This window comes from Pipra filicauda, unplaced genomic scaffold (assembly GCF_003945595.2).
Source record: "Pipra filicauda isolate LSUMZ 115617 unplaced genomic scaffold, ASM394559v2 scaffold128_size5466820_pilon, whole genome shotgun sequence".
Lineage (NCBI taxonomy): Eukaryota > Metazoa > Chordata > Aves > Passeriformes > Pipridae > Pipra > Pipra filicauda.
The window spans coordinates 533137-548777 of record NW_024103751.1 but is presented as its reverse complement, the minus strand read 5'-3'; the positions used below and the strand labels follow the sequence as shown (position 1 = coordinate 548777).

Genomic DNA, 15641 nt, shown 5'->3' with positions numbered 1-15641 from the left:
GCCTAACTGAAATCTACTTAGGATGAAGGGAGCTGGGAGGCTGGTTTGAAAAAACATTTATTTTTCATATGGAAATTTGAGGCCTAAAATAATTATTGTACTTTTACATTGTTTAACTTGATACTACAGTCATCTGCGTGACCATGTATTAAGTTAAGACTGTTTTGTAGTCGCTTACACAGCAGCAGGAGATCAACAAACTCTTATAAGCACCATATTTTAAATCCACCCCCCTTTTCCTTCCTTGTGATTCAGCAGGAGTGATAATTATACACAATATGAGCAGAAGTTTACCCTTTCCCACAGTTAACCTTCTCCTGCTTCTCATCCTTTGTAGCTTGTTTATTTTCCTCTCATGAGCCTCCTTCAGTCTGAAACCACACAGCAACATCCTCACACCAGTTACTCCTGGGTTTGGCCACTGACTGTGTCCAGGTTATCTGTGTGCAAGCACCTTTCTCCATCCTGGATATAAAATACCTGGGTTAGAATCGTGTTGCCAATTCCGTGTCCCTCCAGTGGTTAAAGGAGCAGTTGTGGGCTTAGAAGGAGGGGGAAAATAATGAATATAATTTTTGTAACTTCTTGGAGGACATTCTTCTAGTCTGAGTCAGCTTTGTTTTGTCTTTGCAGCCTTTCTCTGGGTGTGAAAATAATTGTAAAGTACTAGATTTGGTACAGTATAGTGAAGGCATAAATGACATCAACATGCATGCTAGTGGAGGTTAGATATTAGAAAGTCATTTATTGGAAACCAGAAATTCACATTTTGTGGTTCACAACATACATTGAACCAACTTACTGTCGAAAAAAAGTATTTTTGTGGGCTTTAAGTGCCCTCTTCTTTCTTTCTTGAATAATATTAGCATATGCCAGCTCATGGTCTGCAGTCAACCAACTTGACTTTTTGTGGACAAGCAAATTTTTTTTAATTAGTCATTTTATTGCTTGCAAAAGAAAATCCTTGTTACAGCAAGGAACTGCCAAACAGATGATGTGCTAAGACAGGGAAATGTTAATGCTGCCCAAGACTATTGAAAAAGAAGTCAACTTAAATGGTTTCCTTTTAAATAGTTGATCCAGTTTATACTTTGCTATTAAAAATACCCCGAACACTTTAATTCATCTTGCAGGACTAAGGAGTTACTGCAACAGTAATATCTAATTGACTTGGTTTGTGCTGTTTGGGTTTTTACAGATGTAATGGGCACAATGTTAAATCTGTAAGGAACTAAAGAAGAGTCAATAACCAGATTCATCTTCATTAATCACCTAAGTCTTCATCATAACTAACCTGCCCACAAATATACTATTGTAGCATTAATTGCAGAATTCTGTGTATAGTGATCAATAATGACTTGTTTTCTCATGTCTTTGGTTGAAACCAGACAAACATTCCTGGCCATTAATGGCTTTATATCATGCAAGTATATGCTTTACTCTGCATTATGCTATTCAGCATTAGGCTACTTGAGGGCATCTGACCTGTGTTGTACATTTGTGATTTAAATATACTGTAGCTTATTCCTGTTTTTATTGGTGCTACTTTCTGGTTAATAGGAGCACTTGCAGATTAATCTTTAACTTTACAAGAAAACTATTTATTAATATTTAGTGTTTTATGTTATTTTTTTCCCTTCAATTTTATGTAGCCTGATTTGTAATATCTAGATGAAAATACATCAAAGTAGAGAGACACAAAAAGCTACCAGCAATGTGTCTGTTATTCTTGTGATTCCACCAACCTTTTTTTCTGCTAACAGATATTTCAGGCTGGTTGTTTGTACCTTCCAGAGCCTTTTCATGATGTGCCACAGATCGGGTGTATGATCTGCTCCACAGCTACAGCCCTGTCTGTCTCTGGTGCTTAGTCAGTGTTTAATTGTCTGTTCATGCTCACCACAATGGAGACGTGGATCTGAGCTTTCTGTCCCACTTCTGTCTGTTCGTCTTCGTCCTTGCTTGTTCTCGCAGTCTGTAACAGCGTCATCCTCCTGACACCGTACCTGTGATATTTCTGCCTCCCTGGATGGGAGGATTTAGATAGTTTCCAGACCTTTAACCTTTCTCTTAGTTTCTCTGAAGATGTGCCTGACCCAGAACAAAACAAGTGGTGGCAGTTCAAGCACACGTTCTGCGAGGATAAGTGGTGGAGTGTTAATAGTTGTGTAGCTGTGTCAGGGTCAGTCTGAAAAAGCTGCCCAGCAAACTGAGTACCAGAGCAGCTCCATCCTGACCAGAATCTGTGCTTGGGTGCTATGAGCGCCACATCAGCTGGTTTGGAGTTGGGTTGAACTGCTTCCAGAGCAGTGCCTCAGTGTCCCCTTGGAGAGTATTCATGTTTTCATGAGAAAAACTCATCTTCTGCTTTAACCACAGTAGTACAGAAAAACCTTGCCTCTGGTATAAATCCCTCCAGGCCATAGATGTGCTCACCATGAAGCACTTAGATACTTCCTTTGATGTACACTGTGTTGTGTTTTTTTGTTTGGTTTTTTTTTTAAATCTAATGTGTCTTTGTGTTTATGAATGATGTAAGGAAATAGAATGGTTATACAGCAACAGCAGTTCGGGTAGCACTTGGCTCCAGCTCCACCAACCTCTTGGGGCTTTTCAACTGCAAAGATCTGAAACCAGAAGAGTTGTAGTATAATTATATAAGAAATAATGATGTTCTGAGGGTTGGAGCCCTCCAGAGCTCTGGAGACAGGCTGAGAGAGCTGGGGGGGTTCATTTGGAGAAGAGAAGGCTCCAGGGAGAACTGAGAGCCCCTTCCAGGGCCCAAAGGGGCTCCAGAAGAGCTGGAGAGGGACTTGGGACAAGGGATGGAGGGACAGGACAAGAGGGAATGGCTTCCCACTGCCAGAGGGCAGGGTTGGATGTGATGTTGGGCAGGAATTGGTGTCTGTGAGGGTGACGAGGCCCTGGCACAGGTTTCCCAGAGAAGCTGTGTCTGCCCGTGCATCCCTGGAAGTGTTGAAGTCCAGGTTGGATGTGGCTTGGAGTAACCTGGGCTAGTGGAAGGTGTCCCTGCCCATGGCAGGGGGTGGGACTGGGTGAGCTTTAAAGTCCCTTCCAACCCAAACCATTCTGGGATTACATAAAATGGTTGATCAGTGTTGTAAGCTCCACCAGCATGTTTTTCATAGTAAGCCACCATTAATTAGAACCAGCTGAACAGGTAGCAGAGACTTTTTCCTCTGTGAACTCTGCTCTTTTCATAGGCTTTGGTAGCAGTGATAACAAAGCATTCTTTCCCAGAAGAGCAATTTATACTGTATGTTCCTGGGCTTGATAGATCATGGAAGTCTTCCATTGTCTCCAGTGAACTTGTAAGTACCTGAATGGAGGGGTCAGAGGATGCACCAGGCTTTATTCTGGGATGCTCAGCAATAGGACAAGAGGAACGGGCAGGAACTGATGCCCAGGAAGTTCCACCTGAACATGAGGAAGAACTGCTTTGCTGTGCAGTGACTAAGCACTGAACAGGTTGCCCAAAGAGGGTGTGGAGTCTCTCTCAGTGGGGATATTCCAGAACCTTCTGAGCACAATCCTGTGCCACGTGCTCTGGGATGGCCCTGCTCAAGCAGTGAGATGGGACCAGGTGACCCACTGTGGTCCCTTCCAACCTGAACCACTCTGGGATTCTGTGAATCCGTAGGGTTTTTTTTTCCTTTGGAGAGGCTGATGCTGCTGGGGACCCTTGTCTGCCACCACTCCACCCTTATGACAGTGTCTGAATATTTCATACTAAACATTCTCAAGTCTCATGTGTTTTTAAAGTCATTAAAGCCTCTTTTCTATGTTTTCTACCCCACACTGTCCAGGCTTGTGGAGTGTTGGGAGCTCTGCTTTTGCTGTATGTATCCTGTCAGCTGCTTGGAGTAGGGACCGTCAGTACACAGCACAGTGAGGCTGTGGTTCATGACTAGAGCTTCTGATTTCTGTGGTCATACAAATCCTAATTGTAACCATATGCTCCAGCTTGTTTACTGGGAGTGCTGCAGCAAGTTTCACGAGGTGTGTTGGTGATTTATCTCCCTGACATTTATCCTGATATTCCAAAACCTGAGCGGCTTCGAATAACCCATTATAAAAGAAAAAAAAAGAAAGCCTATTGGCTAAAAGATGATTTTTCTTTAATTCTTCAGGGGAAATTGCTTGTTAAAGGAAACTTAGAAGCAAGCCGATGTATTAAATAAAATTTTAAAACTTGGTGTCTTGCAATGACTAGGGCTAGAGTTTTTGGTGGCCATCCTTCTGAGTGGCACATACAGAGTATGTAGGGTTAATACAGGAGTCAAAGGATGGGTTTTTTTTTCAGTAATATGGGATATTAAAGTAACACTTATGAGTTACAACTCCGTAAGGGATTTATTCTTCATAATTTTAAAAGTATCTGCAGTGAGCTGCTCAGGCTGGGGTGTTCTGCTACACATCTTCTCATGAAAATGGTTCAGTAGTTCAGGAAAAAGGATGATCTGTCGGGTTCCAGATGCACTGATGCCACATTATGAATAGTTTACACTTGATGTCTGGTTACTGGCAGGTCCCCTGGATGGCTTGGAAAGTGAAGGGACAGGAAAAACTGAGCTGCATTTCAGGCCGTGGTGAGGAACACTGATAAAGCACAACAAATTCTATTCTTTCTGTTCTTTGTTACAATGTGTTTTTGAGGTTTGCTAATCGGTTAAATCCATCCAAAGCTGCATTTGTTAATAAATTACACATTATTAAATTACACGTTAACTGTTTTCCCTTCACTGTCCTGCCAGATGTCTGTGCCATCTTTTGGGGTGGGAGTGTTCAGACATCAGATCGTTCAGATTAACCATCGCCCATGTTCAGCAGGGCAGGGGAGCTGCTTTGCCTGGTGTGTGAGACACTTTTTAATAGTTAAATTTCGTGGTTTTGTTTATTGGTTGTTGTGTGTAAAGGCTAAAGAAATGAAAAGGCAATGCTATGCACTGCCTGTCTGGAAATATTGATTAGCTATCTACATTTTCTAGGTGTTTTGTTTTGTTTCCTCCAGTAGGCTGCTGGAGTACCAGTTCTGTGAAGGTGGTCTATTATTTTGCACTTTTTCTTTATGATTTTATTTTTACTGTTTTTATATTATAGGTGAAAGGGGGGTAGATCAAAGTGTGTCTGTGTGCTTTCTGTTCCCTGTTCTCTTTTGCCTTTAGCTTCCTGCTCCTTCTCCAAAATAAATAATGATAGATTTTTTTTTTTTTAGTGCATCTGCAAGGAAAATCTGTATTTTCACCCATTCCTCAATTAACTCCTGAAGTCTGGTAGATCTTTTGACACGTACAAAGTGAAAGAGAAGTTTATTCGTATGATATCTATTATGTTGGGCATAGAAAGAACTACTGATGGGAGCAGCACCTTTCAGTCGTGGAAGTTTTGTGTCATGATCAAATTAGGTCAAGTTCTGAAACAGTTTTATTCTCCCTTCAATGATTTTATCAGGGAGGAAGAGTAATTACTTCAAAACTTCAAATAAATTGAAGCAGCCTTTGAAAATGCAAACCTGAAGAGTACCTTTCCACAGTTAGGGATGCAATCAGTTGTGGTTGGGAGAGGGAGGCAACATCTACCACTTCAGTGGACAAGAGGAGCAGTGAGTTTGCTTACCTGTTAATTGCATTAAATCCTTAAATCCTTAAATTGACGCATGAGAACTTCCCAAATATGCTTGTTGCACCTACAGCAGAGCTTACGGTTTTCCAATTAGCAGTAGATATTTTAATTTGCGTAACAGCTCAGATCTAGGGTGCAAATCTAGCCTTGATCTGTGATGTCAGTTTACTCATCTGTGATGTCAGTTTACTCAACTGCAATGCTTAGATATAAAGAATAGTTTGTATAAGGAGCTTGCAGATGAACTCTTATTTAACACTGTACTCGTGAGACAAGAATTCTCCTTGCAGGAAATGGTACCTGTCTTGCCAATGTGAAGTACCCGTCCAGAAGTTGGTGGATAATTAACCACCTTGATAACCAAGTCATTAACACGAGTAGAAAGATGTATAACTGGCTGTTTAATGTACATGGTGCAAAGGAATGCTGTGCTTTTAGGAGATGATGGCTGTGGTAGGTTTTTGCTGTGTCTCTAAGGGATATGAAGGAAAACATAAATGTGTTACGAAAGCAAAACTTGCACTGGCACCAAAACTCAGAATCAGAGGAACACTTGAATCTGATTAATCTGTAATGAAAGTATTTGTATGCATTAGGATGTTTGCAGTTCTAAATCGTGGTCTTGCAGATTTGTACAGAAACTTTCGTCCTTGACCCGTATCACAGAACTGGAGTTTTTATTTTCCTATGCAGCATTGTTTTTAATTCAGTTGTGTGCATTTTTCTAATTGTGGTCGGAATGCAAGGAGTGTGTTGAATTTGCAGAGTGAGAGACAAAAATATTTTGGAGGATAAGAGAAGCCCCATGATCCCTGGAAGTGTTCAAGGCCAGGTTGGATGGGGCTTGGAGCAACCTGGTGTAGTGGAAAGTGTCCCTGACCATGGCAGGATGTTGGAATGAGATGGGCTAAAAGGTCCCTTCCAGTCCAAACCATTCTGTGATAAGGGGACATACCACGAAAGTCTTGGCTATAATTAATTTTGTAATTTTGAGGTACTGCAACCTTGATGGAGCCACACTCTATCTGTTTGTGGTTCAGAGCATGTTTTCTCTTGAGCCTCGTTGGGAATGTGCTTATGAGCACATATTTACAGTATTGCCTGTATGGACTGAAGTCCTGATTTTGAGGGTTGATTTCAGAAATAATTTCATTTCAAGAGCTGTAGTTTCTAATGGACAATTTTTGTTCAAGAGGGGAAAATGTTCCTCTACGTTTAAGCCTAAAAAATTTGGAAGTCTCTCCATCTTTCTTTTATTTCTGTGGATTATAGTTGTACTTCCTTGTTTTTGTAGACCCACGGAGGAGCTAAGCTCTGCACAGAATGATCTAAGATTTAATGAGGCCTTTGACTAAAATCTTTGTCTTAAACCAACAAAGACAAACCCTTAATGCGATTATACCATCGTTATTTTTTACCTAACGTTCTAGAAGAGCCAGTGGTAATTAAATGTGTTCTGCCAATTTGTAGTTTCCAACACAAGTATGAGATTTTTACATAACCTGATAAATGGCTATTTTTCCTTTTGATTAAGCCATCAAAAACTTTTTCCGTCTTTCTGCGAAAGACTTCCCAGCCAAAGCAGAGCAAAGCCAAGCAGATCATGTGCTTAGCAGTGTATTAGTAGAAACTATTTTCACAGTTACAGATTTAACTTGTCCTGAAGCCAGTTACTATTGTTGAGTAATTTGGAACTTTTGTGATTGAGGTTTAAGTTATCAGTATGTGGTAGTTGTGGCATCGAGCATGAACATTCATTTTTGTGACACTTGGGTTTGTTTGTCAATTTTTCTCTTTCAAGAGAGTGGCATTTTCCAGAGTGAGTCACTTTGGGGAAAGAAAAATACTATTAACAGGAAAAGAATGTGACACCTAGGAATAGACATCCTAGTTGAAAAGAATGGATTTCCATTATTGAAAAATAAATTTCTGCATTACATGGAAATTCAATTACTATCCTTAGAGGAAAGTGTGAATTTTTGCTTGCTTCTCAGTAATTTGATTTTTACTCGTATTTTGAATGTACACCAAGCCCAGAGCTGCTGCCAAGCTCTGTCACTTGGTGTCTGGTTGATGGTGACTGTCACAGGTGAGGGGACATGTCTCAGACTGAAGTGAGGTGCTGCTTTGTGCATGCTCAGCTGCTGACTCAGGGGCAGGGGCTGCAGCAAGTGGGGAGAAATGGCATTTTGCTGGATTCTGCTGTGCTAAGGATGCTCTGCTGATGACTGTAATATGGTGCCATTCCTGAAGGTGCCCACAAGAGATGGTCTCTGAGTCTCACAAGAGTAGCTGTAAAGTTGTTGTAGTGGTGTTATAGTGATGATGAGGGTTTTTTATAATTTTGCATTATACCGGTTAGTGCAGTTGGAATAACACAAGGATGTGTAAGCAGTGTGGCACCCTCCACATGCTACCCAAACCATCCAAGGATTTAACCTTAAGAGAGAGCTTAAAGACTTGGAATTTAGCACCCACAGGAAGCTTTCTCTAACCATTTTACTGGGAACATTAATGGGATCCACAAATTCTGTTACTAGCACCATACCTGGGATACAGCTTTATTCATTTAATCTTTTGTCAACAAATATTTCAGTTTAATAAAACAAAGCATTGCAAACTTGAGAGCTGAATCTCTTTTGCCATGTAAAGTAAGGGGAAGGACTAGAGAGATGACAGGCTGGAGAGGAAGGCACAGAAGGAAATCCCTTATTGCATGAGTTTTCCATATTGTCTTCTGCTCTTGTCAAACAGAAAGAATGGGGATGTCATGGAGCTGGGAAGGCAGAGTAGATGTAGGGAGGAGGATGATATCTCTAACCCAGGTATGATTTGGCTGCCTGACATGAAGACTCCTGCCTAATTTACAGCTGTGGATGTAAACCCATTCCTGATGTGAGTGTATATCCAGAAGGTAATGGTAAAAAAACTTCCTTCGTTGGAGTATCACTAGGGCCTTGCTCATGCCAGAGGGGAGAGCATGTTGGTCTGAGAGGCTCCTGCACATTATTTTTATTTAGCATGTTAAGCAAATGCTTTCATGTTTGGCCTTTCCAGATTGGTCTCTAGACAGTATTTCTTCCCTTGTGCCAAGCATCGCCCTCTTTCCCACTCCTTTTGGAGCATTTTGTGAGGTTTGAATTAGATTGTTATTGCTGGAAATACTGCAGTTCAATGGACAAATTTTTCTTGGCCGAGATCCAAACCTTGTCTTCTTTTTGTGGATATTAATAATGACAGAGTTGAGACCTTGTCACTCTTCTGCTGAATTGGGTAGGCAATAAATTTAAAAATAAGTTTCATAAGAGAGTTGTGGTCAGGAACAGGACAAGGTTTGGACAAGGCTTTCTGTCTAAATGAAAAATTTTAGAATGAGTCTAACTCTGGAATAATTCCTTATTTGTTAAAAGACTGAATTTCTTAGCATTCCTGTTAATATTTTGGATTTTTGCTCAGCATTATGAGATACTATAGCTGATAAATACACAGACCTGTAGTTTTAGTCTGAACTGAGAATTTTTACTTTCCTTTTGGTCTTAGTTCACACAAACCCCTCACACTGGGTTGATTTTATTCTGCAGTTAACATCCACAGCCAGCGTAAGTCCATTTATTTCTGCCAAGCACATACATGGGTTCTGTTTTAAATAGCTGTTACAGGACTTTGGGTTTTAATAGGCATCTGGGGCAATGTGCAAGTCTTCAGGGTGCTGGAAGGTGAAAGACTTTATCAGTAGACTTTCTCAGATTGGCTTCAGCTGGCATTTTCTAATCAGGCTTCAATCAGGTATTTAAGGTTGGCTTCCTGGACTTACTTTGCACTTCAAATCCTGAGGAGGGTACACCTAAAACACGCAGAATTCATCAGTAACCCCATTCCTAGAACACACAGTGGTTATAATGGGATGCACAGGGCTATTCTGCATCAGACCCAGTGTCTTTCCACCCTGAGACTGTAATCACTGTCCTGTGTCACTTCTTTCCATCACAGGCAGAGTCTGCACAGGTGAGATATCCTGGTGGATGCTCACAGCTGGTGTTGTGGCTGAAGGGTTTTAGGAAGGGCACAGCAGCCATGCCTTGCACAGGAGTTTGCTTTTAATTTTCTTTAGTATTTTGTGGTTTTGGTTTTTTCCCCTTCTTTCTCTTCTTTTAGAGAATTAAGGAGTAGGAAACTTCAGTCTTGCATTTCCTGGGGGACTGTCAGCACCCTCACCTGCTCCATCTGAAGTAACCAACTTTGCTTTGCTCTGCCACTCAGAGTGTATTGTCAGTGTGTAAGCACTGGTTTTACATTAGAGAAATTTAACCTTTAGAAACCTTGGAAGTGTCCAAGGCTGGGTTGGACGGCGCTTGGAGCAACCTGGTCCAGTGGAAGGGTCCCTGCCCATGGCAAGGGGTGGGATGAGGCAGTCTTTAAGGTCCCTTCCAGCCCAAACCACTCTGGGATTCTTTCTGTATCTGCATTCTGTAAAATATGTTATCTCTAAGTTTCCTCAATGATCCAGTTGTTTAGTCTCGAGAAAACAAATGAATAGCAACAAATTTATGGTTGGACTTGATGATCTTGGAGGTCTTTCCAACCATAACAATTCTGTGGTTCTATGAAATCTGAAGTAGTTTTTTGGAATTAAAAAAACCTACCCAATCAAGCAGAATCTTTAACAGAATAATGGTGAGCCTGGGACTTACGCCTCCCTTTCTTGAATAGGTAGGGGATTTCATTGCTACCAAGTCTGACCTTACTTGTGGTTCTCCGTGGATTTTATGTTGCCAAACATTTGGTAGAGTGAATCAGATGACTGTAATGAGAATGCTTTTGGGATGACTTTTATTCAGCCTCTTCAAATTGTCTTGCCTCTGACCAAGAGGGTAGAGGAGGCAAAGTGTTCTTCCATTGGCATTTTCGGAAGCAGTGTTGGTCTTCCAAGGTCTCTCTCAAACAGCACCTGGAGCATCTTCTCCCAAAATTAAATCTAAGATTTGCACATAGCAACGTCTAGTGGCAGGTCTGCTGTTTCAGCTAATCTCAGGAGTAGTTTAGTGATCATTGAATGGAGTTTGTTAGCATGCTTAAACATAATACCACTTTATTAGGGATAAATCTTTACTGGTTTCAGGCTTCTTTGTACTTCGTGAGTTCCTCTCCAGTTGTTCAGTTTGGGGATTTTGTGTGCTGTCTTTTCTTTAAAATGTTAAATTAGGGATTTACTGCACAACATCATCCTTGAGGTGGTGTTTGTTGTTTCTAGGTCCAAGCAGCCCAGGAGATGGACAGAAGCTATAGAGCCTCTGATTTTTGTCACAGTTGTTCTTGGACAGGAATCACATGTAATCTAGGTTAGAGAACTGCTTGTTATGTAAAGGCTTTATGCAATTGGAAGTGCAGCATTTTACATTTTTGCAATTAAGAAGGTTGTCCTGAAATAGTCTTAGCCTACATGGAAAATGTGCTCATTAGCCACGTTCCTATTCTTGCCCAATGTTCTGTTTAATTTTTCTGTAACCTTTTAACTTGCTGTGGCTGCTGTCACTGCATTTTTTTGTTATAATTACTGTATTGATTCAAATTGCTTATTAATGAAGATTTATGTAAATTTTTCCCTTTCTGAGATATATTTACTTTCCCTATCCCAATTTCTAAAACACTCTGAAGCTTTGCAGAAGTTGTACTGTTTCCCAAGCAAACAATTTTGAACTGCTGTAGCAGTCACAAAACAAAGTCCTGGTGACAGCACTTGGTGCAGCCGAGTGATTTAATTGCAGCATTAAAATGAACAAATGCAGAGAAAACTATTGTGTGGCTGGTCTGGGTGTGTTTGCCATTTGTGCTGGTGCTGCTTTATGAGTAGAAAATGCGTTATGTTTAATATGGGCTCTCCTGGGGCTGTGGAAGTTTACGAAACCAGTGCATCAAGTGATATGAAGAAAACAAGCAGTAGGCTGTTAGTCTTGTCTCTTCCTCCACGGTTTTCCTGTTCCCTTGGTGCACTCTGTCGACTTGTAAAAGCCTTTCAGAACTGAAGGCAAACTTACTTTGAACAGTATAGAGAGAATAAAATGTAGTATTTTCTAGAGTACTCAACTAAAGTGTTTTAAACATAATCCTATGTAGCTTGTCTAGTCAAGTTAATGATTTGTCACATACTGTGTGGCTACTTGTGGAATTTTTGCCCTTGCTAAATAGAAAATGTTTGTCTTTGCCATTTGGCTTCCTAGTATTTTCACTGGAAGAAGAAAAAATAACCTTGTGAGCTTTTGCAGTTTGTGTATTGGAAAATAATGTGTTCTCAATCACTCTTACAGTGTTTCTCTTCCTGTCTTTTTAATAGCATCTTTTTTTCCCCTCTGTGTTTTGCACTCTCTCTCCCCACCACAGACACCACCATTCTGCTCAAAACTCATGGCATGCTCAGATATTTGGAGTCATTTTTTAAGTCATTTCAGCATCTCATTGGTATGTCAAGAACTGGCATATTTGCAAATTGCAGAAGTCAATTTGTAAAGCATATAAACTGTGTAAAAGTTTGCTTCGGCACATATTTAGAGCTCCCCAGTTAATTAATTTTAAATTAAATTTTCACTGCGGTTTGGCACATACTTGAAACAAGCACAATGCAACTCCTAAAGATGGAAAATAAATACTAAATAATTATTGCACCTTGCGTACAAATAAATCCCTTTTGTTGTGTAGAACTGGCTCTTTCCCTGTCCCTGTATCCTCCTTAGGAGGCAAGCTTTGAAAAGGAGTAATGACTGTATAAATTAAAATGTATAGTTCTGTCTGGTTAGTGTGGGTGTTGTGCTAGACAGCATTCCTTATGGAGTGTGGTGTCCGTTATGGGATCGTCATTGTATGCTTTCCCAAGCGTAGGAAGGGATTTTATAATCTGCTGGAATGCCAGATGCTTTTAACTAGAATTAAAAGTGGTCCATGATCCATAAATTATAATCATGTGTGGGTGTGGGTGTCTTATCATTAAACTCTTATGCCTGCATGAGAGGTGTGGGAGGAAATAAAAGCTTGGGATGTAATAGTGGATTATGTTGTACATTTTGTTTTTCCAATTTGTTCTGAATGTATTTTGGAGTCCTTTAATTCACGCCTTCCTCAAACAAATTAATGCTGTGTTCGCTTAAAAGTATATTAATTAAGCAGCATCTTCTTTTGTTTTGTGGTTGTTTTTTTTTTTTTCTTTTGGGCTTGTTTCAAATAGTGATTAATAACTAGCTAACAAGGTCCATGGCCTCTGCTTGAGTTTGTAAGGCATTTTTACGCAAATTCATACTGATTTTAGGTATTTGAGTTAGAACTGAAGCTTTTACTGCTGTAACTGCATTGGGACGTTCCTTATTGTGGAGGCAGGTGTTTCTATAACTGCTGATGCTTTTTTTAATTATTTAAACCCAAGGAAGAGGATCTTGGCGTAGCTGTAATTGTGTCTGCAGTGAGGATTCCTACGTGTGAAATTAATGTAAACAGTAAAAAGTAAAGGCATGCATCACTTCAGGGACACAGCTGAAGCTCTGATGTGGGTATTGAGTCTTGTGAGACAATCTGAAAATGCTGCGTTTCTTAAAAAATCCAGAATTTCCTCTAAATCTTCTGCTGACCCTTCATTTGAAGGCTGGTACTCCAAAGGCAACCTCCCCTTGAGCCTGTGATCTCTCACCCTTAAAGGTAAGGGTGCACCCAGGGCTCGTGGATGCTCGTGATCAAAAGGAATGACAAAAGTCAGAGGGTCCACAAAAGTTTATGGGGTTTTATTAGTAAATTACACACTTGGCCTGGAAATCAGTGTGTTAGTCCCTGACCTACTATATGAGCACACAGCAGTGGGGTTTGATGAGAGGGGTAGGGTGAAAGGGAAGAGAAAAAGAGAGAGAGATTAAAGAGAGGGAGAAAGAAAGGAAGAAAGAGAGATCACCAGTCCTGTTTCCAGTGTCGATCCAGCGTCGTTAATTAGCCAGAGCCTGACCTTCTCGAGGTGCTCCCTTAACACCTCCATGGCTTCTTGGCTTCTCTGAGGACCTGTCTACTTCAGATTCTTCAAAAAGGCTTTTACTGTTGATTTTTGTACCTTTAGCAAGCTGTTCCCAGGTTATTTTTGGCTTGACTCAATCTGGTTTAGCACTGAACTTGCCAAAGCTTATGTACCTTTTTCTTTCCTGATTTGGAAAAGACTTAATCTTTTTAAATTTAATAGTCTCCTTTCTCTGCAGTTGTGTCATGGTCCTTTTTTTCTGTTTGGGGTCTCTAATACGTGATCCACATCCTCTCTGAGCCCTCATGTGGTGACTTTAAGTTGTTTTATTGCCATCCAGCAATCCATAAACTGAGCCTGTTTTCTTACCTGTTTCTTAATCTTTCTGAACGTTTTGCAGTTAATGGACTTCAGTTATGAATTATGGACATACCTGTGTGGGAGACTAGTGGGAGTTTTGGTTTTTAGGAAAAAAAATCAGATCATGGGATCCTGGAATGGTTTGGGCTGGAAGGGACCTTAAGGATCATCCAGTTCCACAGCCCTGCCATGGGCAGGGACACCTTCCACCAGACCAGGTTGCTCCAAGCCCCATCCAACCTGGCCTTGAACACTTCTAGGAATGGGGCAACCACATCATGTCCTTGAGCAAAGATTTTTTCCTTATCTGCAAAAGAAGGAAAAGTAGATATGTGGGAGGTTTCAGCAGAATTTACTCTCAGCTGGAAGGAAAATCTGGATCAAATTAATTCCACCAAGAATGGTGGAATTAACACACCACAGCAGTTGACAGTTGTTTGGTACTCACTAGTTCTGTGTGTGGATGAGTGTGCTTATTATATAAAAACTGCATAATATAAATAAAATATAGTGACTATACAGAAAATATATAAACATAAATACATTTAATAATATCAATATATATGACCAAGTATACTATATCTATATATCTAGTATGTATATACAAAAATATACTATTCAATTATTGAAATACATAGAAATATAAAAATAAAACATGCATAAATTGTATATAGGAATGAGTTGTTACATAAATATAGAATAGATTATATGAATATAACATATATTTAGCAGTCATGCTGTTTGCATGTGACAGTGTGTAAGATTCCCACTTAAACAATTTCAGGTGTTTTTGTAAGATGTATATCAGCACATAAATATAACATATGTAAATATATTAAATATATATATGAAACGTAGATAATACAGAATATGAAAATAGTGACAGGAAAAAATTTTTGGCTTGCATAATTTCAAGTTTGCCTTCAGATTTATCCATCTAACTCACTGCTGGCTTCTGAGTCGAGCCTCTATATGTTACATTATGAAATTAATTCTCTCAGCAGTTGTCATTGTCAGGATGTCTGTCAAGGTCTGTCTTTCTATCTATCCGAATAACTGTATCTGTGTAATTAGATCTATTCTGTATAATTAGATAGTTGTATGTGTATATATATGTATGTATGCATGTATATACACATTGTGTGTATGATCTATTCCAGTGTACATATAATCTGCTCTGACTCTCTTTGGTGGCTCGGAGGTCTTTAGAAGATTGGGGCATTAGCTCTGAAACAGCTCACATTCAGACCAAGGGAAACAGGGGTTAAATGCCCATTTCAAGTATAAAATTCTCATTTTTACAGATAGGGGAAATAGAGGAAATAACATCCTTGAAGCTTGGCTAAAATTATGTAATCATTTGACATTGCAGATAGGAATAAAATTCCAGCGTCCTGATCTTTATCCTCGTGTTTTAACTGCTGGGCCTCGCTTCAAGGTTAATGAAACATGCTGTTTGGTTGTGATAACGTGTGCAGGAGTCCTTCTTACCAAACAATGTCAGGTGATTTTGCAAGGTGTATATACAGCATGTAGGTGTTTCTCATTGTCTGTTCTTGTACAGACAATTGTAATGGTTTTGAGAAGGGCCTGGTCACGAGGCCCTGCTGTCACTTCCTACCAGACGGGTTGGCAGCATTTGTGACTTTGCACA

The 15641-nt window shown here is 40.1% G+C and overlaps 1 protein-coding gene and 1 long non-coding RNA gene across 4 annotated transcripts in view; one reads left to right on the top strand and one right to left on the bottom strand.

The window, feature by feature from the left end:
• Positions 1-15641, top strand: part of DYM (dymeclin) — a 215528-nt gene that overhangs the window by 47485 nt on the left and 152402 nt on the right. The window lies entirely within an intron of this gene.
• Positions 4356-5719, bottom strand: LOC113989577. The gene is made up of 2 exons (XR_003541317.1): positions 5638-5719; positions 4356-4562 (listed from the first exon to the last, which is right to left on the bottom strand). It is a non-coding gene; the product is annotated as an uncharacterized LOC113989577 (long non-coding RNA).